The sequence below is a fragment of the Macaca fascicularis genome, chromosome 9 (assembly GCF_037993035.2).
Source record: "Macaca fascicularis isolate 582-1 chromosome 9, T2T-MFA8v1.1".
NCBI lineage: Eukaryota > Metazoa > Chordata > Mammalia > Primates > Cercopithecidae > Macaca > Macaca fascicularis.
Window position 1 is genome coordinate 76,407,501 of NC_088383.1, and position 25,286 is coordinate 76,432,786.

The 25,286-nt window shown below is 38.2% G+C and overlaps 1 long non-coding RNA gene across 1 annotated transcript in view; it reads left to right on the forward strand.

Annotated features, from left to right (window-relative positions):
- The window catches only part of LOC135965125 (uncharacterized), a 70,665-nt gene that overhangs the window by 23,677 nt on the left and 21,702 nt on the right, over positions 1-25,286 (forward strand). Inside the window, exon 2 of the long non-coding RNA XR_010577992.2 lies at positions 19,339-19,401. This is a non-coding gene — a long non-coding RNA (uncharacterized lncRNA). The remainder of the gene's footprint in view (positions 1-19,338; positions 19,402-25,286) is intronic.

A 25,286-nucleotide genomic window follows, 5' to 3' on the forward strand; every position in this document is an offset into this window, starting at 1 on the left:
TGTTATTTAGAAATGTGTTGTTTGTTGGGCACAATGGCTCACACCTATAATCCCAGCACTTTGGAAGGCCAAGATGGGAGGATAACTTGAGCCCAGAAGTTCAAGACCAGCTTGGGCAACATATGGAGACTACATTTCTAAAAAAAAAAAAAAATATTAGTTGGATGTGGTGGCACACATCTGTGGTCTCACTACTCAGGAGGGTGAGGTGGGAGGATTGCTTGAGCCCTGCAGGTTAAGGTTGCAGTGAACTGTGATTGCACCACCACACTCCAGCCTGGGTAACAGAATGAGACCCTGGCAAAGAAAAAACAAAAAACAAAACAAAAAACAGTGTTGTTTAACGTACAAATATTTCTGTTATTGATTTCTAGTTCAATTTAATTACATGTGGTCTGGGAGGATACACTGTATGATTTTTATTCCTTTAAATTTGTTAAGGTGTATTTTATGGTTCAGAATGTGGGTCTAAGTGAATGTTCACGTGAGCTTGAGAATTATGCATATTCTGGCATTGTTGAATAAAGTATTCTATAGATGTCAATTATATCCATTTTATCAATGGTGTTGTTGAGTTCAACTATGTCTTTATGATTTTCTGCCTGCTGGATCTGTTCATTACTGGTAGAGGGGTGTTAAACTCTCTAACTGTAGTAGTGGATTCATCTATTTCTTCTTGCAGTTCTATCAGTTTTTGTCTTATATACTTTGATATTGTGTCATTAGGCTCTTATGCATTAAGAATTGTTATGTATTCTTGGAGAATTGACCCCTTTATCATGATGTAATGTCCCTCTTTATCTTTGATCATTTTTCTTGCTCTGAAGTCTGCTCTGTCTGAAAATATAATTATTTCAGCTTTCTTTTGTTAATGTTAGCATTGTATATCTCTCTCCATTCCTTTACTTTAAAAAAATGTTTTTAACTTTGATAAAGAATACACATTTCCCAGCATGGTGGTGCATACCTATAATCTCAGCTACTTGGAGGCTTGAGCTCAGAAGTTTGAGACCGGCCTGGGCGACATAGTGAGACCCTGTCTTAAAATAAATAAATAAATAAATGTATTAAAATATCCACACAACATAAAATTTACCACCTTAGCCACTTTTAAGTGTACAGTGTATTTATTTATCCATTCACCCATTGATGGACATTTTAATTGCTTCCACCTCTTGGCTGCTATAAATAATGCTGCTATGAACATGGATGCATAAATATCTCTTCAAAATCTTGCTTTTAATTCTTTTGGATTTGGATAATCCCGTAAGTGGATCATATGGCAATTCTATTTCTAATTTTTTGAGGACCCATTACACTGTTTTCAGTAGTGGCTGTACCATTTACATTCCCACCAACAGTGCACAAGGGTTCCAGTTTTTCCACATCCTCATGAACACTGATTATTTCCTGTTTCTTTTTCAAAAGTAGCCATCCTAATGAATATGAGGTGGCATCTCATTGTGGCTGTGGTTTTCATTACTGTAATAATTTACAAAGATGATATTCAAATGTCCAAGAAGCATATAAGAAGATGAACATTTGAATAGCATGTAAAAAGATGATCTTTTTTATATGCTTCTTGGACATTTGAATATCGGTTTTGGAGAAATGCCTATTCACATCATTTGACTGTTTTAAGATCAGTTCTTTTTGTTGTTGTTGTTGTTGTTGAGTAGTGGCTCTTTATACATTGTAAGTATCAACTTCTCATCCATGTATAATTTACAGATATTTTCTCCCATTCTCTAGGTTGTATCCTTTGAAATGTGGTATTTTCAAGCTGGATGTAGCACCATTTATCTATTTTTGCCTTTGTTGCATGTGCTCTGGGTGCCATATCAAAGAAATCATTGCCAAACCCATATAAGCCTTTACTTTTAATCAATATGTATCTTTATATTTAAAGTGGGTTTCTTGTAGACAACATATAGTTGTGTCTTGTTTTTTGATCCACTCAATTTTTGTCTTTTAATTGGTATATTTAGACCATTAAAATTTAATGTGATTATTGATATAGTTGGGCTCATATCTACCATATTTGTTACTGTGTGCTATTTGTTGCCTTTGTTCTTTGTCCTTATTTTTGTTTTCTATTCTGTTCTTGCCTTTTGTGGTTTTAATAGAGCATTTTATAGGATTCCATATTTTTCTTTCTCAGCATATCAATTATACTTTTTAAAAAAACTTTTTCAGTGGTTGTCCTAGAGTTTGTCATAAATGGTTACAACCAAGCCAAGTTCACTTTTAAATAACTCTATACCATTTCATGGATACTGCAAGTATTTTATAATAACTGAGTATTCTTATTTTCTCCTCCTGTATTATTGCTGTTATCCATTTCACTTATACATAAGCTATAATCATCAAACACATTGTTACTATTACTATATTGAACAAACTGTTACATGTTAAATAAATTAATAAAAAAGTTTTTAGTTTTACCTTCACACTTATCTATTCTCTAATGCTCTTCCTTTCTGTGAGAAACATCTGAGTTTCTCACCTACATCATTTTTATTTTCTTTGAAGAACTTTTTTTTAACATTTCTCACAAGGCAGTTCTACTGCTAACAAATTCATTCAATTTTGTTCATCTAAGAAAGTATTTCTCCTTCACTTTTTAAAGATAATTTTTGTAGAATACAGAATTCTAGGCTGTTGGCTTTCATTTCCTCAACTCTTTAAATATTTCACTCTACTATTCTACTCTCTTTTTGGCTGCATGGTTTTGCAAAGTTGAATACAATTCTTATATTTGCTTCTTTATAGCTAAAGTGTTCCCCCTGCAACCCTCCCAACTTCTTCCTGCAGTTTGAATATAATATACCTACATGTCATTTTTGGAGGCATTTTTTCTGCTTGGTGTTTTCTGAACTTCCTGGATTTGTGGTTTGGTGTCTGAAATTAATTTGAGGGAAATTCTCAATAATTATTGTTTTAAATATTTTTTTCTGTTCCTTTCTCATTTTCTTCTCCTTCTGGAATTCCTGTTCTGCATGTTATACCTTTTGTAGTTGTCCCACAGTTCTTGTAAACTCTGTTCCATTTTTCTCCCAGTCTTTTATCTCTTTGCTTTTCAGTTGTGAAAGCTTCTATTGATATATTCTCAGGTGCAGAGAATTTCTTTTCCAGTCTACTAATGAACCCATCAAAGGCACTCTTCATTTCTGTTTTTGATTGCTAGCATTTCTTTTTTCCTGTTTCTTAGAAGTTCTATATCTCTGCTTACATTACGCATCTCTTCTTGCATGTTGTCTACTTTTGCCATTAGCTTCTTTAACATATTAATCATAGATATTTTAATTAATGGTCTGATAATTCCAACATTCTTGACACTCCTGGGTTTGATTCTGGTGTTTAGTTTCTTCGAACTGTGTAGGTATTCTTTTAGTATGCCTTGTTATTTTTTGTTGAAAGTCAGACATAATGTGTTGGGTAAAAGGAACTGAGGTAAATAGGCCTTCAGTGGTGTGGTGGTAAGGTGTTGGGGAGGGGAAGTGTTGTATAGTCCTGTGATTAAGTCTCAGGGTTTTTTTTGAGATGGAGTCTTGCTCTGTTGCCCAGGCTGGAGTGCAGTGGTGTGATCTCGGCTCACTGCAAGCTCTGCCTCCTGGGTTCACGCCATTCTCCCACCTCAGCCTCCCAAGTAGCTGGGACTACAGGTGCCTGCCACCAGGCCTGGCTAATTTTGCTTTTGTACTTTTAGTAGAGATGGGGTTTCACCATGTTAGCCAGGATGGTCTCAATCTCCTGACCTTGTGATCCGCCCGCCTTGGCCTCCCAAAGTGCTGGAATTACAAGCGTGAACCACCATGCTCAGCCAAGTCTCAGGTTTTTTTTTTACCCCTTTAGGTGGGACAAGATGGCTACAGGGGCCTGGATTTGGGTATTTGCTTTCCCTCAGGCTTGTTAGGCTCTAATAAAATCCTAGTAGGGTTAGGCTTTGGTAAAATAGTTTCTCTTGAGGGCAGGCCTTGTTAAGAAGAACAGAATGTTCTGGAGTATTTCAAAATTCCACCATTACTTTACTTTTCCTCTCCCTCTTACCGTTACTTTTCCCTCTCCCTGCTGGAAGCCCAAGGAGATTTTTCTCTGATGTTCACTGTGGGAACTTGGAGGAACTCCTGGAGGTAAAGTGTAGGCATCCCCCTTGCAAGTCGATCCTCCCGGAGCTTTAACTCCCAGACTTGTCCACACAGAGCCTCCAGGAATTCATCAACTACAGTTCAGGTTTTTCTAGCCTGGTATTTGTTCCTGCACAGATTTCTTTTGATGAGTTTCTGCTCCTGTAAGCTGATTCTCTGTATCCTCCTGTCTATGACTACTGATTTGCTTTGCGAATTTAATTTTCTAACAAATCTGAGAAGAGTTGCTGATTGTTGTTTTATTAAGTTTTAACTTGTTAGGACAGAGTGATGACTCCTAAAGTCCTTATGTGCTAGATGGGGCAAACTTCTTTTTATTTCAAAGGCTTTTCAATTTTCTCTCAAGGCATTATACATTGTGATTACTTGCTTTTGTGTTCCTTATAATATTTATTCTTGAATAATGTATTTTAAAATTTGAATTCTTCGCTGAATTGTGTCACTTCATTTTAAAAAATCTTTTTGTTTTTGTTTTTTCTTAAACAGGAAGTACTGTCATTCTGACAGCAGGTTCACTCAAAGGGTACATCTTGACTTTATAGTAGTATCCAGGACTGTTCTGTTAAATTTCAAAATGAGAAAACTCTTTTTTTTTTTTCTATTGACAGATAATGTGCACCCAAATTAAGTGTGAGTGGGGGTCTGACTGTATGTCTAAAGTATATAGGCAGAGATGAATGTGTATGGCTTTAGCAGACCCACACTGATCCAGGAATAGCTTGACCATGGAGGCAGGGTGGGAGTAGAGAGAAGTCATCATAGGATAGTGATCAGGTGCTTGCAGGGAGAAAAGAATGAAAAGCAGATGAGTGAACAGGGGCAGATGAGTGCTAGAGAATTCCATCAAGTGGGCCGCCCTTCAAGATGGGACTGGAGGTTAAAATCTTTGGGATAAAGAAGAAGAAAAAAAGACAAGCTGGTAAAAAGTAAGGTCTGGGGGGTGGAGGCAAGAAGGCGAGTTGCTGAAAACTCCAGAATAAGCAGTAAGACATCTTTCAATAAAGCTTCCCCTTCCCAGATGGCACCTGGGCACTGTTTGCTGGGCACAAACATGGAACCATTTCCTAGGAGATGATTCCTCCAGTTCTTTAAGGTAGTAATGAATGACAACAAGAAGTTACTTCTCTATGCTAGACATGGTGCAGAATCCAGAGCCTGACGGGCTGTGACGTGCCCATGGTGACACCAAGGGGACTCTGCATGGGCACATCCCGCTGCACTTCTCACTGCATGTTCTCCAAGCCAGGTCTTTGAAACTACCAGTGATGGCAGGTGTTAACTCCTACCTGTGGGTGGTTGGCTAGTGACCCCAAAGAGCCTCTGAGAAAGTTGGAATTTCCCTTCTCTTTCCAGGGAATGACAGAATCTGGGATGATTTTCTTCTGTTTCTTATCTAAAAAACAACAAAAAGCCCAGCATACACTGACTCACACAAACCTTTTGCTAGAGGCAGCTCTGTAAACTTAAGACGCTGTCATTTTTCAGAAGATCCCAGCCTGCTTTGGAACTACAGTCAGCCCTGCAACCCACCCTCACCTTGGACCCCGCCGCTGCTGTCTATAAAGATGAGTGAGATAATACCTGCTGCTCAGCTCAGGTCCCTCTGTCCAACAACCTGGGTCTGCCATTGGAAACAAATAACAGGAGAACAAAGAAAAACTCCCAGTGGCCTTACGGACCACACGGCTTTGCAGCAGACTCAGCCAAACAGTTGTCCAAACACCTGTCACCAGTATGTGGTTTTGAGTGATGAGCTGTCACTGCATTTCTGAGTTGCTGTAGTTCTTACTTATGTTATTGCATGTGTTACATCATTTAAAAATGCCACTTAGCTCATTTTGAAATGGAAGATTACATATTGATCAATTTTGGGACCTATTTTAGTGGCTTATTTTCATGATCTGTAGGAATGTTATTTTGTTCCTGATCTTTTTTCTTATAATAACTTTATATAGACTTTGATGTGCATGCTTTTCTGTTATTCAATTTCATGCAAAATTAATTTCCTAAACTTTTGGAAGGAGGTATGATGGAGAGTGGCTTTGCTAACTTGCTAGAGCTCCCTCTTCTGTTGTTTTGTGAAGTGTTAAAAAATATAGTGATGCCGGGCACGGTGGCTCACGCCTGTAATCCCAGCACTTTGGGAGGCCGAGACGGGCAGATCACGAGGTCAGGAGATCGAGACCATCCTGGCTAACACAGTGAAACCCTGTCTCTACTAAAAAATACAAAAAACTAGCTGGGCGAGGTGGCGGGCACCTATAGTCCCAGCTACTCGGGAGACTGAGGCAGGAGAATGGCGTAAACCCGGGAGGCAGAGCTTGCAGTGAACTGAGATCCAGCTACTGCACTCCAGCTTGGGTGACAGAGCGAGACTCTGTCTCAAAAAAAAAAAAAAAAACAAAAAAAAAAACACATATATAGAGAGAGTAATGTCCTTGCTGAGATTTTGTGGCTCTGTTCATCTCTTCTATTTGCAGGTGGATCTTCTCTTTTCTTCACCTCTATTGTCCTCCTAGGTAGGACCCTGTCCTTAGAGGGAGGCCAGGCAGGTCAATTTTGAGAATTCATGAAGAGTTGACTGCCTCTGGTCCTTCATATCTTACTGGGGACCTCTTGCACTCACTAGCCATTGGATTGCCTAAAGCACTGTCTTTCAGGTGCTAAATTAAAATTGACCCATATACTTTCCAACCAATGCCTAGTGGATATTTTGGGAGTCTTCTGTTTTCAGGTTTATTATGTGTCCCATTGTTTTTCTTTGCTCTTCTCTGCACTAGCGCTAGTGCAGGTCTTGTGGCTACTAAAGTTTTGTCCCCAAGTGTATGTTGATGTTGTGGGGCTAGCTTAACACCCAACTTTTTTTTTTTCCAATTGAGGTATAATCTACAAACAATAAAATGCACAAATCTTAAGTGTTATGTTGGGTGAGTTTTGGCAATGTGTGCACTCACCCTGTCACCTAATTTTGAGGTAAATATTGTCCACATTTTTTTTAATGGAGATAAAATTCACATAACAAAATTCACCATGTTAACCATTTAAAAGTGTATAATTCTGTGGTTATTAGTATATTCACAAATTTGTGCAATCATTACAACTATTTAAATCCAGACCATTTCTGTCATCCCACAGAGAAACCCCATACTCCCTATTGCCCCCAAGCCCCTGGCAACCACTAATCTGCTTTCTGTCTCTATGGATTTGCCTAATGTGGACATTTCATGTAAATAGAATCACACAATATGTGGCCTTCTGTGTCTGGCTTCTTTCACTTAGCATAATGTTTTAAAAACTCATCCATGTTATGGCATGTATCAGCACTACATTCCTTTACTTGACTGAATAATATTCCATTGTAAACATATACCACATTTTATTTATCCATTCATCAGTTGATGGACATTTTTCCCCCACTCCCTCACTTTTGGGCTGTTATAAATAATGTTGCTATGAACATTTGTGTACACATTTTTGTGGGAATGTATATTTCATCTCTCTTGGGTGTATACTTAGGAGTGGAATTACTAGGTATATGGTAACTTTATCCTTTTGAGAAACTATCTGACTGTTTTCTAAACTGGTGGCACTACTTTACATTCCAATCAGCAGGATATGAAGGTTCCAGTTTCTCCTCATCATGCCAACCCTTGTAATTATCGATCTTTTAAATTAGAGCCATTCTAGTGGTATGAAACAGAGTATCATTGTGGCTTTGATTTGTGTTTCCCTGATGGCTAATGATGTTGGGCATCTTGTCATGCGCTTACTGGCATTTGCATGCCTTTTTTGGAAAAATGTGTATTGAGATCCTTTCACTACCTTCTATTTGGTTTATATGTCTTTTTTTAATCATTGAAGTGTAAGAGTTCTTCATATATACTAGATAAAAGTCTCTGATTAGACATACAATTTGCAAATATTTTCTTTCACTCTCTGGTTTGTCTTCCTTCCTTCAGTCCTTCCTTCCTTCCTTCCCTTCCTCTCTCTCTCTGTCTCTCTCTCTCTTTTCTTTCTCTCTCTTTCTCTCTTTCTCCCTTCCTTTCCTTCCTTTCCTCCCTTCCCTTCCCTTCTCCTTCCTTCCTTCCTTCCTTCCTTCCTTCCTTCCTTCCTTCCTTCCTTCCTTCCTTCCTTTCTTTCTTTCTTTCTTTCTTTCTTTCTTTCTTTCTTTCTTTCTTTCTTTCTTTCTTTCTTTCTTTCTTTCTCTCTTTTCTTTCTTTCTTTTTCCTCCCTTCCTTCCTTCTTCCCTCCTTTCCTTCCTTCCTTCCTTCCTTCCTTCCTTCCTTCCTTCCTTCCTTCCTTCCTTCCTTCCTCTCTCTCTCCTTCCTTCCTCTCCCCTCCCCTCCCCGCCCCTTCCCTTCCCTTCCTTCCTGTCTTACTCTGTTGCCCAGGCTAGAGTGCAGTGGTACGATCTTGGTTCACTGCAACCTCCACCTCCTGGGTTCAAGGAATTCTCCTGCCTCAGCCTCCCAAGTAACTGGGATTACAGACGTGTAATCCCAGATCACACCCAGCTAATTTTTGTATTTTTAGTAAAGATGGGGTTTCACCATGTTGGCCAGGCTGGTCTCAAACTCCTGACCTCAAGTGATCTGCCTGCCTTGGCTTCCCAAGTGCTGAGATTACAGGTGTGAGTCACCATTTCCAGCTGTCTTTTTCACTTTCTTGATGGTATCTTTTGAAGCACAGAGTTTGGTATCCTTTGAAGCATGAAAGTTTTAACTTGTGATAAAATTCAATTTATTCTTCTTTTGTTGCTTGTGCTTTTAATGTTATATCTAAGAAGGCTTTGCCTAAATGAAGGTCATGAATACTTTCCCCTATATTTTCTTATAAGATTTTATAGCTTTAGTTCTCACATGTAGTTTTATGGTCGATTTTGCATTTTTTGTGTGTGTGTATGGTGTGTGGGAGGAGTCCACATTTATTCTTTTGCATGTGGATATGTGGTTGTTGGAGCACCGGTTTTTGAAGATCGTTCTTTCCCCCTTGAACTGTCTTTGCACCGTTGTCTAAAGTCAATTGGTGTGAAGTTTTATTTTTGGACTCTCAATTCTATTTTACTGATCTATAGTCTGATCCTTGTGCTAGTACCAAAGTATCTTAATTACTGTAGTAAGTTTTGAAATTGGGAAATGTGAGTTTTCCAACTTTGTTTTTCTTTTTAAAGATAATTTTGGCTATTCTAGATTCTTTGAATTTGCATATGAATTTGAATTTGCTGTCTTTTTTGTAAATTTAAATACTTTTATGCTTCAAAGGATACCATCAAGAAAGTGAAAAAGACCAACCAGAGAGTGAAAGAAAATATTTGCAAATTGTATGTCTAATCAGAGACTTTTATCTAGAATATATGAAGAACTCTTACAACTCAATGATTTAAAAAAAGACACATAAACAAATTAAAAGGAGGTCAAAGGATCTCAATACACATTTTTTCAAAAAACACACACAAATGCCAGTAAGTGCATGACAAGATGCTCAACATCATTAGCCATCAGGGAAATGCAAATGAAAGCCACAATGAGACTCTGTTTCATACCACTAGAATGGCTATAGTTTAAAAAATGGATAATTATTAATACAAGAGCTCATGAGATAAGGAAAAATTGGAACCTTCACACACTGCTGATTGGAATGTAAAGTGGTACAATCACTTTAGAAAACAATCTGATAATTTCTCAAGAGGATAAACATAAAGTTACCATATACCTAGTAACTCCACTACTAGGTATACCTAAGAGAAATGAAATAGAATCCACACAAAAATTTGTATGCAAGTTTCCACAGCAGCATTATTTTATGATAGTCAATTGTGCTATGAGATGTCTGGGTGTGGATCTGTGCATTTATCCTATTTTGAGTTCTTTGAACTTCTTGGAAATATAGATGAATACTGGCTTTCATCAAATTTGGGAAGTTTTTGCCATTTTTAAAATAATTTTTTAATACCATTTTCTCTCTCTTCTCTTGGTACTCTTATTTATCATATGTTGATGCAATTAAAGAAGTCCCAAATTCTTTGAGGTTTTGTTCATTTTTCTTTGTAAGTTTTCTCTGTTCTTGAGATTGCACAAGCTCTATTCATCTACTTAATGTTCTCTGATTATTCTGCTAGGTGAAATCTACTGTTATGCCTTTTCTGTGAATTTTAAATTTCAGTGATTGTACTTTTCAACTCAAAAATTTCCCTTTGGTTCTTTTTTGTACTTTGTATCTCTTCATTTGTATTCTCTATTTGATGAGACATTGTCATCATACTTTACTTCTTTAGCATGCTTTCTTTAGTTCTCTACACATATTTATAATGGCTACATTTCAGTCTTTGTGCGTTAAGTATAGCCTGGGGGCTCTCCCACAGGCAGTTTCTGTTGCTTGATTTTTCCCCTCAGGTATGGGTCACAACTTCCAGTTTCTTTGCCTGTCTCGTAATTTCTTGTTAAAAGCTGGGCATTTTATATTTTATTTTGTAGTAATTCTGCATACAGATCCTTCTTCTTGAGTTTGTTGTTGTATTTTTCTTGTTATTTGTTACTCATTTGGCTGGACTATTTTAGCAAAGTCTGTTTTCCCACAGCTGAAGCCTTTGATGTCTCTCCTCAGAGGGTGCAGGCTTAGCCATGCACATGGTCACCTTGGAATACGTAGTTTTAGTAGGGCTAGCTCTGTCTCTTTTCCTCATTTCTTTGTTACACTGTCTGTCTCTATTGGTATCACACCCAGATGTTGAACTCCACTGTTAGCTAATTCCTCTATTTAGTTTTTGACAATGTCCTAGGGCATAAATTGCTTCACAGTTTAATTCAATTAAATTTAAACTCCTTGACCGGGTGTGGTGGCTCATACCTGTAATCCTAACATTTTGGGAGGCCAAGGCGGGCAGATCACTTGAGGTCAGTAGTTTCAGACCAGCCCGACCAACATGGTGAAACCCTGTCTCTATTAAGGATATAGAAATTAGCCGGGCATGGTAGCGTGGGCCTATAATCCCAGCTACTTGGAAGTTGAGACAGGAGAATCACTTGAACCTGTAAGGTGGAGGTTACAGTGAGCTGAGATGGTGCCACTGGGCTCCAGCCTGGGCGACAGAGAGAGACTCTGCCTCCAAAAAAGAAAAAAAAATTAAACTTCTTTGCAGGAGTAGTTTTTGAGGCCAATCTCTGAGGTTTGCTCTGATCTCAGGAGGACTCTTAGCTGTCTCCATTCATGACATTTTCTGATAAATTAGCTGGACTGTAGTTTAGCTTGCTGTTCTCATGGAGCTGCCAACCTTTCCTTAATTGCTAGCTACCAAAACCTCCATTGTTTTTGAGAGAGCCCTTAGGTTGAACTTCCCTACATTCTATTCCAAAAAGTCAGTTCTTTGGAAAGTGCTTTGGAGCTCTCTGTTCTTATAATCTGCCTTGTCTGCTGGGCAGAATCTCTGAGCCACTATTCTGGAGCTGGAAGCAGTGACAGTAGCCCACTTCTCTTGCAGTGACAGTTTGGTTGAAGAGTAGGGCACTGGGCCAGGGCAGTGGTAGCCTCTGGTCTTCTTGGCTTCCCTTTCCTGGCATGGACCCTCTGAATGATGCCTTTCCTGGCATGAACCCTCTGAATGATCTGGAGCCTGGTGTTCTCAGCCTGCTGTTCCTGGTGTCGAACCTCTGCTTTACATTTAAGGACTGGATGAAGGAAGGGAGCCTCCAGCTTGTCGGCTGTACTTGCTCAGAATTTAGCCTTTGCAACATGGAGCCGTGGGGATGGGAAATGTTGTCCACTTGCCTTCCCTAGGTATATACTGTGGCCCTTGAGTGGGAGTTGAGGGAAGGGGAAGCCTGTCTTCTAGGCCACACCCACTCATAGTGGAGCTTCCATTACCCTGAGCTGTGGGGGAAGGGTGGACAGAGGGTGGGTCATGGCTGAAGTGCCACAGACTTGCTATTTCTGCTATGATTTAGTAGAATTTCTTGAATAAAGATCTCTTTACTTGCTGTATTCCATTAAGAACATTTCCAGATAATTTAAATGGTTGGTTTTTTTCATATAATTTTCACCAGTTATAAAAATTTCTGTGGTGGTTTCACTGTGGGGCAGGTCTGTGAAGCTCCTCACTATGCCATTTCCATCTAGAAGTGGAATCGCTAGTTTGAGTTAAAGTTTGTGTCTAATAACTAAAATATTTGAATTTCCTGTTTGTTTGTTTCTGTTGTTTTTGCTTTTGTCTTGATTTTTAGTCAACATTTATACTTTTATCTGCTTAGTTATCTTTGATGAAATGCCAAACATCACACACAAAAATTTTAGAGATAAATTGTGTCTCTAGATGATTTAATTTCCTTCCAAAAAGAATTTACTTTTGCTTCTGGCAAGCAGACTAGTGGCAGATAACCTTAGTTCAGTGAGAGATTGAAGGCCAGGCATCGTGGCTCACTTCTGTAATCCTAGCATTTTGGGAGGCTGAGGTGGGTGGATCATTTCAGGTCAGGTGTTTAAGACCAGCCTGGCCAACATGGTGAAACACTGCCTCTACTGAAAATACAAAAATTAGCCAGGTGTGGTGATAGGCACCTGTAATCCCACCTACTGGGGAGGCTGAGGCAGGAGAATTGCTTGAACCTGGGAGACAGAGATTGCAGTGAGTGGAGATCGCACCACAGCACTCCAGCCTGGGCAACAGAGTAAGACTCTGCCTCAAAATAAATAAATTAATTAATTAACTAATTAAAAAAATAAAAAAGTTAGATATTGATATGATATAAAGGTAGTTGTGATGATTAATTGCATGTGTTAACTTGACTGGGCTAAGGGATGACCACGTAACTGGCAAAACATTATTTCTAGGTATGTTTGTGAGAATGTTTCCAGATTCAAACTGCAACTTGCACCATTGACCTCCCTGTTTCTCAGGCCTTTGGACTTGTCCTGAATTACGCCATTAGATCTCCTAGTTCTTTGTTTTGTGGATGACAGATTATGGGAATTTTCAGCCTCTATAATTATGCGAGCCAATTCCTATAATAAATCTCCATGTATCTGTCCATCTATTTATCTATCTATTTATCTCCTATTAGTTCTGTGGTTATTTTATTTTATTTTTTTTTGAGACAGGGTCTTGATCTTATACTCAGGCTGGAGTGTAGTGGTGTGAATACAGTTCACTGCAGCCTTGACCTCCTGGGCTCAAGTGAACCGCCTGCCTCAGCCTCCCTAGTAGCTGGGACCACAGATGCACACCCTCAAGCCTCGCTAATTTAAAAAGTTTTTTTTTGTAGAGGCAGAGTCTCACCATGTTGCTCAGGTTGGTCTCGAACTCCTGGCCTCAAGTAACCCTCCCACCTCGACTTCCCAAAGTGCTAAGATTATAAGTGTAAGCCACCATGCCCAGCCTTAGTTCTGCTTCTCTGGAGAACACTAATACAGTAGGCTTCAATCCTTAGAAGGGCTGGTCTGTTTTGGCTCACTCTTTTAGGGTATAACCCTTCAGCGTCTTATTTGAAATGTCTTTTCTTCTTGGTGGGCCTAAACTCCAATTTTTAGGCACCCAATCAACTTGAAGTCAGTAAGTGAACTGAAAGATTGTTCAGCTCCTCAGTAATTGTTTTCAAATTGGCAAATACTTTAAGGGAGGAAGTATTTCCCTTATAACATAACGGATTCCCTATGTTATAAGGATTTCCCTTATAACATGTTACAGTACCCTTTCTGGGATTTCCTTTATTTTGGGTCTTTTGTTCTATAAATCCTATTTTGATAGCTCTCCAATGCCTTCAAACAGGTTAAAAATATTTAGTCTAGCTTTTATAGCTGTTCTCAGTAGAACAAAACCAGCCAACCTCCTTATTTCATCACTGAGTTTTAATTTTAATGAATATTTAAATATTTTCCAGAAGTTTTTCCTCCCTCCCTCCCTCCCTTCCTTCCTTCTTTTTTTTTTTTTTTTTTTTTTGAGATGGAGTCTCGCTCTATAGCCCAGGCTGGAGTGCAGTGGCGCAATCTCCGCTCACTGCAAGCTCTGCCTCCTGGGTTCATGCCATTCTCCTGCCTCAGCCTCCCGAGTAGCTGGAACCACAGGCGCCCGCCACCACGCCCAGCTAATTTTTTTGTATTTTCAGTGGAGGCGGGGTTTCACCGTGTTAGCCAGGATGGTCTCCATCTTCTGACCTCGTGATCCGCCCCCCTTGGCCTCCCAAAGTGCTGGGATTACAGGCGTGAGCCACCGCGCCCGGCCATCTTTCTTTCTTTAGACAGAATTTTGCTCTGTTCCTCAGGCTGGAGTGCACTGGTGCAATAACAGCTCACTGCACCCCTGACCTCCTGGGCTCAAGCAATCCTCCCATCTCAGCCTTCTGAGTAGCCAGAACTATAAGCACACCACTACACCTAGCTTTTTCTTTTGCTAGGTTTAAAATTGTTTCCTTAAGGCCGGGCGCAGTGGCTCACGCCTGTAATCCTAGCACTTTGCGAGGCCAAGGCAGGGGGATCACGAAGTCAGGAGATCCAGACCATCCTGGCTAACACAGTGAAAACTCATCTCTATTAAAAATACAAAAAAATTTAGCCGGGCGTGGTGGCGGGCGCCTGTAGTCCCAGGTACTCCAGAGGCTGAGGCAGGAGAATGGTGTGCACCCGGGAGGCGGAGCTTGCAATGAGTCGAGATCGCGCCACTACCCTCCAGCCTGGGCGACTGAGCAAGACTCTGTCTCAAAAAACAGAACAAAACAAAACAACAACAACAAAAAATTGTTTCCTTAAAAAAAAAAAATTGCCCAATCTTTTCTTTTTCATAGTGGCTTGTCCACTTCATACAGTTTCTACAGTAAAAAAAAACCTCTCTCTTTTTAAATTTTTTTATTTTTTGAGACGGAGTCACTCTGTCATCCAGGTTTGAGTGCAGTGGCTTGATCTCGACTTACTGCAACCTCCGCCTCCTGAGTTCAAGCAATTCTCCTGCCTCAACCTCCCAAGTTACTGGGATTACAGGTGCCCACCACCACACCCAGCTAATTTTTGTATTTTTAGTAGAGATGGGTTTCACCATGTTGGTCAGGCAGGTCTCGAACTCCTGACCTCAAGTGATCCACCTGCCTCAGCCTCCCAAGGTGCTGGGATTCAGGCATGAGCCACTGTGCTCAGCAAGAAATAAATCTCCTTAAACTTTTTTTTTTTTGTTTTGTTTTGTTTTGAGACAGAATTTTGCTCTGCTCCCCAGGCTGGAGTGCAGTGGTGCAACCTTGGCTCACTGCAACCTCTGCCTCCTGGGTTCAAGCAATTCTCATGCCTCAACCTCCCAAGTAGCTGGGATTACAGGTGCCCACCACCACGCCTGGCTAATTTTTGTATTTTTAGTAGAGATGGGTTTCACCATGTTGGTCAGGCCAGTCTTGAACTCCTGACCTCAAGTGATCCACCCGCCTCAGCCTCCCAAAGTGCTGGGATTCAGGTGTGAGCCACTGTGCCTGGCCACATTCTTGTACATATGTTCTTATGGGCTAATTCTTTTAGTTCTTATAAGGTAGAGTCCTATAAGTTGGACTTGTGTGAAATGTATGTGCATTCTGAAAGTCAAAAGCTATTGTGAGGTAACTTTTTAAAAATGCTGTAGAATGTCAAACTTTCCTTAGCCGTGTATGAGAATGCCCATTTCCCTGAGTCCTTGCCAGTGCCATGGGAGCTGTTGTAGCCTTCTCTCAGCTTGGCATGAGAAAGAGCCTGCAGCACTTTAACCTGGGTAAGCTTCCAAGAGGTCCTTGGGTAGTGGAAGTGGAGGAGGTAGAGAGAGGATACCTCAAGAGGGATATGTTGGACTACTTCTAATTGGGCAAGTGGTTCTTTGTATAATTAATTTTGAAAAGTGAAAGAGAAAATTCGTAAAGTTTGTGAAGCAGGTGTCATCAGTTGTGGAAGATCTACTTCATACTAAAGTTTGGATCTATTCATCTTTTAAAGCGTATGCTTTTAAGTCATGCACCAGGTGTCAGTTGGTTCATAAAGATAATTCCAAAGCCCCCATTAAAGTGATTCTAGTAACTGTTCACTTGTTCTGACATTGTTGGAGCTTTAATTCAGTTAATTCAGTTTTGGCCTTACTCTTTGAATCCACCTCTCAATTCTTATTCTCAAAGGGATTGACTTGGTTAACTATTCGGTCTGGCTTAGGCTCAAGACTTTCCCCTTTCAGAATGTTGACCTTGTTCTTCTCTCCCAGTTTTTTACTCTATTGGGCTGTGACCCTTGATTACACTATGTTGGCCAACCATAAGTTCTATTACTGGTCCACGTGTGATGAGCTGGGGTTGGAGGAGAATAGCCATCTAGCTGATACAGAGCAGGTGAGCTCTAAAATTGGTGCTTAGCCTGGGAGGGTTCTTGGCTTTGCCCAGGAAAGAATTCAAGGGTGAGCTGGTGGTGTTAGACAGCAGCGTTTATTGAAACAGCAGTATACAGCAGCAGCCGAGGTACCACTCCTTATGGAGCAAGGCTACCCCATAGGCAGTGTGCCCAGAGCAGCAGCTCAGAGGCAGCTCTGCAGTCACGTTTATACCCATTTTAATTATATGCAAATTAAGAGACAGATTATGCAGACATTTCTGGAAAAAGGGTGATAACTTCTGTGTCATCAAGTCATTGCCACTGAAAGGGGTGGTAACTTCTGGGTGTTGCCATAAACAATAGCAAACTGACATATGTCTGATGGAGAGGTGCTTCTGTCCCTTGTCTGTTTTAGCTAGTCCTCAGTTTGGTCTGGTGTTGGAGCCCTGCTTTCTGAGTCGAGTCCCATCTCCTACTCCTTACCTGTTGGAACCTGTGTTTCATTTGCTATCATGGAAGATAGCACAGGAAGTTAAGGAGAATATATATTATAAAGATGCATGTTATCTTGAGAACATTCATATGTGAAATTAACATTGATGTTTTTGAATGAATGGTAAGGGAATGGAGAGAACTGGCTGATGACCAGTAAGATAATGAAGCTGTGAGTTTCAAGCAGAGAGTGTTTAGCAGAAAAAAAAAGTTATATTGGGCAACATTTTGCAGCTTATTTTGATAGTTTTTAAATTAGAGGAAATGCAGTAGATGTTATATGCGTAAATGTTAGCAACACATTTCAAACAGTGTTTGGAAATTTTACTAGTGAAATTTAAGATGGCTTGGAATTAGAAACAGTCACATGGTTTGCAATCTGCTTAAAAGACTGCAAATTGCAAATGGTATTGTTTAGTAGTTGGCTGAGAACCTTAACAGAGGTTGTAGAGTCTGAAAATTATCGCTGGCATCTCTAATTCTTAAGAAAAATGTCTGGGAATTTCAGGAGTTTCTAAGCAAGTATATTTGTAAGAAAACAAAATAATTTCTGTCCTCTGGGGAATCTCAAAGTGCTGAGAGCTGACTTCTTAACAAAGTGGTGGGAGTGGACAATGCTTTATGAAGACAGACATTTTATGTTCAGCTGTGGCAACCAGCCTGGCCCTAAAAGATGCCCTGTAGCATTTAATTCTCTTTTTTGGTGGCTGATGGCTTCCTACTCTGTGTGTTGTAGGGATTTAGAAAGGTTTTCCTGTAAAATAGGGTTGTCTGTATTCCAAATCCTTGTGGGTTACTTTATGTAAATTATTCCATTTATTTTCTTGAATAACTTTTGGTATTGTTTGCCTGTTGTATTGATGTTATTTTCAATGATTAAAAACAACACAATTTCAGGCCAGGCGCAGTGGCTCACACCTGTAATCCCAGCACTTTGGGAAGCTGAAGTGGGTGGATCACTTGAGGCCAGGAGTTTGAGACCAGCCTGAGCAACATGGTGAAACCCCGTTTCTACAAAAAATACAAACATAGCTGCGTGTGGTGACTATGCACCTGAAGTACCAGCTGTTTGCGGGGCTGAGACAGGAAAATTGCTTGAGTCCAAGAATTTGAGGCTGCAGTAAGCCATGATCGTGCCACCTCACTCCAGCCTGGATGACAGAGAGACCCTGTCTCAAACAAAAAACAACAAAAAAAATTCTGAACCATTGATCAGCATTTGTCTTTTTTATTGTAACAGACAATACCTCTGTATTCCAGGGAAATTGCTTCCCGCTTATTTTCTGCCTGTTTCCCCCACTCCGTCATTGATTTTTATCTATTCTTAGAGCAATCTTAAAGGATATATTGACCAAAAAAAATTCATAATCCCATCGCTCTACCTCAGAAACATTCAGGGAGCTACATTTTTTTTGAGTTACATTTGTTAACTTTGTCCATGTGTAATTAGAGTCTACAGTTTTGTTTCTTGCTTTTTTTATTCTACTTAAAACTGTCAAGAACATTTCCTCACGTAGCTACAAAGTCTGTCATCGTCATCTTTATCATCACATGGTTTTAAGATTAAATGATATTCTGAAAAGATGAAAGAGCAAATTTACTTAGCCACTTTGTGGAAACCATCCTAAAATGCAGTGGGAAGGTCCTCATCCTTTTCCCCAAAGGTACATAGGTCTGTTGGTTTCTATTCAGAAGAGCGAGGCTACTTTTCAGGAAGTGACTTGGAGGAATACCAGGCGCTGAGTCAGTTTACTGTCTAGCTTAGAGACAAATTTAAAAAAAAATTTTATTCCAAAAACAAATAAACTATCACAGAAAATTTGGAGAGAAAAATCAGTTTTAATTTCACCATTCATACTACCATTGTATTATTTCTTTTCACTTTTTTTTTTTTATTAGTACACCCTCCTTCCCCAATTTGGTTTCTTTTCATTCCTTGTCTTTTGTTTTTTAAAAAAGTGGAAGAATATATGAAAACATTCTTACTGTAAAATATTAAGAAAATTGTTAAGTGGATAGGAAACAGTAAAGTTCCCCTTCTTTCTAGCACACTTATCTCCCCGCTCTAGGGATAAGTTACTGCTGTTTGGTGAGCATAATTCCCATTTTATTTCCATGCGGTTTCATATATGCTAGTATATTTGTAGGACATTATTTATTTTTTTTTACATTTGTATTTATTTATTATTACTTATTATTTATTGTCCTACGAATAGGATCATTTGTATATTATTGTGTATCTTGCTCTTCCTGTTTACGGTATATCCTAGAGCTAGTTTCCTGTTAGTACTACATTATTCTCTTTTACAGCCACTTAGTAATCTGTAGAAGGAATTATGTCAGAATTTAAGATTATTTCCTCTATTGATGGACATTTAAGTTTATTTCTTTTTTTTTCCTATAACAGACAATGCTGCGATGAATACGCCTGTGCATTCTTTTTTAGAACAAGTGTAAGGATTCCTATGTGGTAAGTCTCTTTAAATAGAATTTCAGGTTCACATGATAGATGTGTTAAGTTTGAGCAATGTTGCCAAATTGTCTTGAACTATACCCTCTGTTAATAGTATATTGGGATATTTATTTCCTTTTATTCTTGTCAATTTTCATACTATAAAACTTAAACATGTTTGACAATCTGACTGGAAATTCCTTTATATTGTTTTAATTTACTTTCGTTTGCATTATGGTAGATATCTCTAATTGTCCTCTAGTATGTACCTTCTTCCTTTTAGTGGTTAAAGACTACATTTCTTAGCTGTCTTTGCAGCTTGCTGTGGTCATGTGACTTAGTTCAGGCCAATGGGATGAAAGCAAAGTGATGTATGGGCTTGCCTCCGTCTTCCCCTTTTCCTCTTTCCAGCAGCTGGAAAAGTGCTGACCAGAGCATTGTTGAAGGCCATATAGTAAGAATGGCAAAGCTTCCCTACCAGCCCAACTGACTGTTTTGTGGCATAGAGCCCATCTATTACGTGAGAGAGCAATAAATATCTTTTTTTTTGCCTAAGAGGAGTCTCGCTGTGTTGTCCAGGCTGGCCTCAAACTCCTGGCCTAAAGCTATTCTCCCGCCTCAGTCTTCCAAATAGCTGGGACTACAGGTGTGTGCCACCATGCCCAGCTCAATAAACGTCTATTTTTATTGAGTCCCTGTGCGAGGTCTTTTTATTATAGCAGTTTACATTCTGTACTAAATTATACATGCATTTTTAAAAATGTATTGGACATTTACACTTTTTGTTCCATGACTTGCTTGTTCAAACCATTTGCTTGTTTTTCAGTTAGGTTTTGCTTTTTCCATATTTTAATGGGTATTCTTCAAATATTTTGGAAATTTCTTCATTGTTAAAATGTAATCCCAGCACTTTGGGAGGCCGAGATGGGCGATCACAAGGTCAGGAGATTGAGACCATCCTGGCTAACATGGTGAAACCCCGTCTCTACTAAAAAATATAAAAAACTAGCCGGGCGCGGTGGCGGGCGCCTTGTAGTCCCAGCTACTCGGGAGGCTGGGGCAGGAGAATGGTGTGAACCCGGGAGGCAGAGCTTGCAGTGAGCCGAGATCCGGCCACTGCACTCCAGCCTGGGCGGCAGAGCCAGACTCCGTCTCAAAAAAAAAAAAAAAAAAAAAAGTTGTAATTTTTTTTTTCTGTCTGTCTTCAACTTTATGGTGTCTTTCCAGAGAGAACAGTTATAATTTTTTTTTTAAATGAGCATGTGTTCAATCTTGTAGTTGATTAATTTTTTAAATGAAGGAAATGGTAAGACATTATAAGCAGTTGAAAGGATAATCCAACAGACATATTTATATTTCAGAAATATTGAAATGAAAGTGCAAATGGAAAAATAACTGGCTTCCTGCAAAATGGAAGAGGAAAATCAATGGAACCTTCACTGAATATAATTTACTTTCATGTTTATACAAGAATTATTTTGCATTACTATCAGTTATCTACAACTTACAGAGTTGTAAAGTAACTCAAAGGAAATGATAGAGTTAGATTTAGATTACCTGTAAGAGTGTGCACTAAAAATGCATAGCTTTTTATTAGAGACACCAAGTCCTCTTTTCTGCCTATTCCAAAGTTCCTTACATTGTCACATTCTGGTTGATAGGTTGCTTACATCTCTGATTACTTACTGTATATTTGTGAATCTTTTCCCCACAAGCTACAGATTGAGCATCTCTATCTTGTACTATTTTTGTCTTCCCATTTTTCCAAATATAGTATTAGAAGAAAAACTGGTGCTTCTTAACTATAATACTTAGTGTAATTAACTTACTGAAACTGTAAGTTATTGGTCAACCACAATGACTGTTTGATCTTCATGACATGTTCCAACAACATGCATGCATGTTTTACTATGCAGTTTTTACTATGCATTCATAGTTTAAAAATGCCCTTGGAGATCTATGGAAAGTGAAATTTTAAATTTTAATGAAGCCAGCTCTGAAAATCTTATACTTTATGACATCTACATTTTATATGTTCTTAGAAAAAACTATTCTACTCTAGAATTATAATCTTTTTCTTACCCCTAGTAGATTTTTTTCAAAAAATTGTCTTAATCCCTTTGGAGTTAATTTTGGAAAAGATATGAAATAAGGGCTAATTTTATTTTACTTTTACAAATAGATATTTATTGTAGCACTAGATATTGAATAGTTCATCCTTCTTCACTGATTCGAAATGCCAACATTTTATATAGTAACCACTCACATGTACACATGGATCTGTTTCTGGATATCTCTTCTAGTCCATTACTTATTTATCGTCGGTTGAGTCATCAATAGTCTGTTACTTAGATATTGTTACTTACGAAAAATTTCAAGCATACATAAAATAGAGAAAATAGTACCGTAAATACAACATATCACTATCTCAGTTTCAGAAATTATCAACATTTCCTTACAATTGCATACTCTATCCCTTTTCTCTCTCTCTGGTTGCTGTACTGTTTTAAAGCACATCTCAGACATGCCATTTGACCCCTGAATACCTCCATATACAGCTCTGAAATAAAAAATTATGGCATTTTCCTATATAACTGTAATACCATTATCACCTCTGAAAATTAAGAGTAACTCCTTAATGTTATTGAAGTTCCTACCTACGTTCAGATTTCTCTGGTATAACACACTATTTTAAATATCTCTGTCGACATAGGATGCTTTTATACCTTGCAGGGCAAGTCTCCCTTGCATTATTCTTTTAAAAACATTTCTTTGCTCTTCTCGCATATTATTTTCTGTGCCAGAAAATTATTTCCAATCACTCTGTCAAATTTCATAACAAGTTCTGTAGAAATTTTGCTTTGAATTATATTAAATTTATAACTTAATTTGTCAGAGTTTTACAGTATTGACAGCTTTACAGTATTGATTCAATTCATTCAGAAACGTAATGTCTCTCCATTTATCTAGGTCTTCTTTCATGGCTTCAGTAAAGAGTTAGAGTTCTTTTTCACAGGCAGGTTACATTTACTTGTGTTTGTCTCCTCTGTGTTCTTCCATTTCTCTTGCTTTCTTTTGGATTGTATTAAAACTGTTTGGACTTCCATTTTAATTTATCTATTAACTTTTTAGCTATTCCTCTTTGTTTTACTTTTTATATTACTCTTTGTATTACTTTTTAAATAGTTCCTCTAGGGCTTACAACATACATCTTCAAATCTTCACAGTTGGAGTATTGTACTACTACAACTAATGGGAGTTAATATCATACTACTTTATGTAAACCCTAAAATCTTGCAACTGTATAGCTCCAATTATGCCTTCTCATCCATTATGCTATGTAGTTGTCATACTACATAGCAGTATGCTATGTAGTTGCCTTTATATATGTTATGGATCACATGTCATGATTTTTAAAACTTTTTAAAACTTTTTTTGTAGTTGAAGAAAGTAAGAGAAAAATATTATGTTATATTTACCTATATATTTGCCATTTCCAATGTTTGTTACTAATTCCTGAAGATCTAAATTTTCATTACATTTGGAATCATTTTTTTCCTTTAGCGTTTCTTATAATATGATTCTGTTGGTTCTTAGTTTCTTTCTTTCTTTTGTTCTTTTCCTTTCTTTTTCTTTTCTTTTTTTTTTTTTTTGTTGAGACAAGCTCTTGCTCTGTTGGCCAGGCTGGAGTAGTGCAGTGATGCAATCACAGCTCACTGTAGTCTTGAACTTCTGGGTTCAGGCAATCCTCTCACCTCAGCCTGCTGAGCAGCTGGGGCCACAGGTGTGTGCCACCATGCCCAGCTATTTTTTTTTTTTTAATTTTTTGTAGAGACAGGGTCTCTCTGTGTTGCCTAGGCTGGTCTTAAACTTCTGGGCTCAAGCCATCCTTTTGCCTGGGCATCCCAAAGTGCTGGGATTACAGGTGTGAGCTACCATGTCCAAGTCTTAGTTTTCTTCTGTCTGAAAATATCTGTTTTTTGCTTTCATTCTTGACATGATGAATATTATAGAATTCTTGGTTGATAGGTTTTTCTGAAACATTTTAAAGATACTGTTGCATTATCTTTTGGCCTTTATGATTTATGATGTCAGTAGTCATTCAAATAATTGTTTAATGTGTATATGTGTCATTAGTAGCTGGTCACTTTAAAAATTTTATTTTTTTTTTGGTTTGCAGAAGGTTGATTATGATTTTCCTAGGTGTGGATTTTTAAATTCTTTTTGGGATGCATTGAGCTTCTTGAATATATAAATTTACTTATTTTATCATATTAAGAAAATTTTGGTCATAATTTCTTAAAACATTTTTCTGCTCCATTCTCTCTCCTTCTTTTGTGCAACTCCAATTACATGGATGTTAAACCTTTTGATATAGTCCCACATATCACTAAATCTCTGTTCGTTAAAAAATGTTTTTCTCTGTGCTCCTCAGATTGTATAATTCTATTGGTCTGTTTTTAACCTCATTTTTGCTTTTGTCCATCTTCCTCAATTTGCTGTAATTGTTTTCCAGATATTGTATTATTCAGTTTTAGTATTTCCATTTTTTCTGTAGTTTTTATCTATCTGCTGAGATTTTCTGTCTTATCATTTATTGTGAGCACATTTTCCTTTATACCCTTAAGCATAGTTATAATAGCATTTTAAAATGCTTCTCTGCTAATTTAAACATCTGGATCATCTTGGGGTTTTGTATTTATCAATTTTTTTCATGAGAATGAGCCACATTTTCTGTTTATTTGGGTATCAAGTAATTTTTTATTGTCTGTTGGGCATTATAAATATTATGCTATGGAGATCTAGATTTTGTTAAAATCCTATAAAGAACCTTGATGTTATTGTTTTACCATGCAATGTATTTGGTTTGACTCAAATTATAAGCATCGCGTCCTTGTGTCTTTGGTGACAGATTAAATTTCAGTTTAGTTCTTTTAGCCTTAGCTGGCTGCTGAAATCTGTCCATGTATGTGTGGTCCAGGGGTTAGGCAGGGATTTAAGTAGAGTTTATATACGAAAGTTAAGGCACTACCTCTGTGACTCTCTCTTTACTGGTATTACTGCCTCATTTTATAGTGGCTATAGTTGTCCTGAACTCTGTCTTCTAGGTTTTCAAGTCAGAAAGACTGCAATTTTGATGTTTTAGTCACCCTAAATGGCATAGACTGAAGCCTGCTGTCAGGATTGAAACCATGAAAATGTGAAACTCACCCAGTGTCGTTCCTATATTTTAACTGTCAACTCTGCTCCAAAGTCTACCTGCTTTTGGTCTTTTCCCAGTGCCCTCAAGTATTTGGTTTTTTTCATATTTTGTCCAAAGGTTATTGTTTTACCTGTGAAAGGGTTGGTTCATTTAGAGCTTACTTGGTCATTATCAGAAGAAGCTGGATTTCCATATTTCTTGTTTGGTTAATTGCTAGCCTGCCTGCCTGCCTGCCTGCCTGCCTTCCTTCCTTCCTTCCTTCCTTCCTTCCTTCCTTCCTTCCTTCCTTCCTCCCCTCCCTTCCTTCCTTTCTTTTAGGTTTAATAACCTTCTGAAGGGAATTTCCCCCCATACGATGTTTTCCCACTGGTTTTTACTGATATAGAAAAAGTATTAAATTTTGTTCATGATATTGTGTCTGGCTACTGTACTAAACCCTTTTATTAATTTTAATGATTCATTAATCTGTGCTCTTGGGATTTTTCTAGAAAAGTGTCATAATATTTACAACTGAAGGTGTTTGTCTTGTTCTTTCTACTATTTATAGTTTTAATTTTTTAATTTGTTATTCCATTGACTAGGACTTCTAATACAATGTTGCCTCTAATACTTCACCATTAAGAAGGATGTTTGTGTAAAATCTTGTGGATATTCATTCTTGAATTAAGCTTTCATTTTAAAATTCATAATTAGTTAAGAT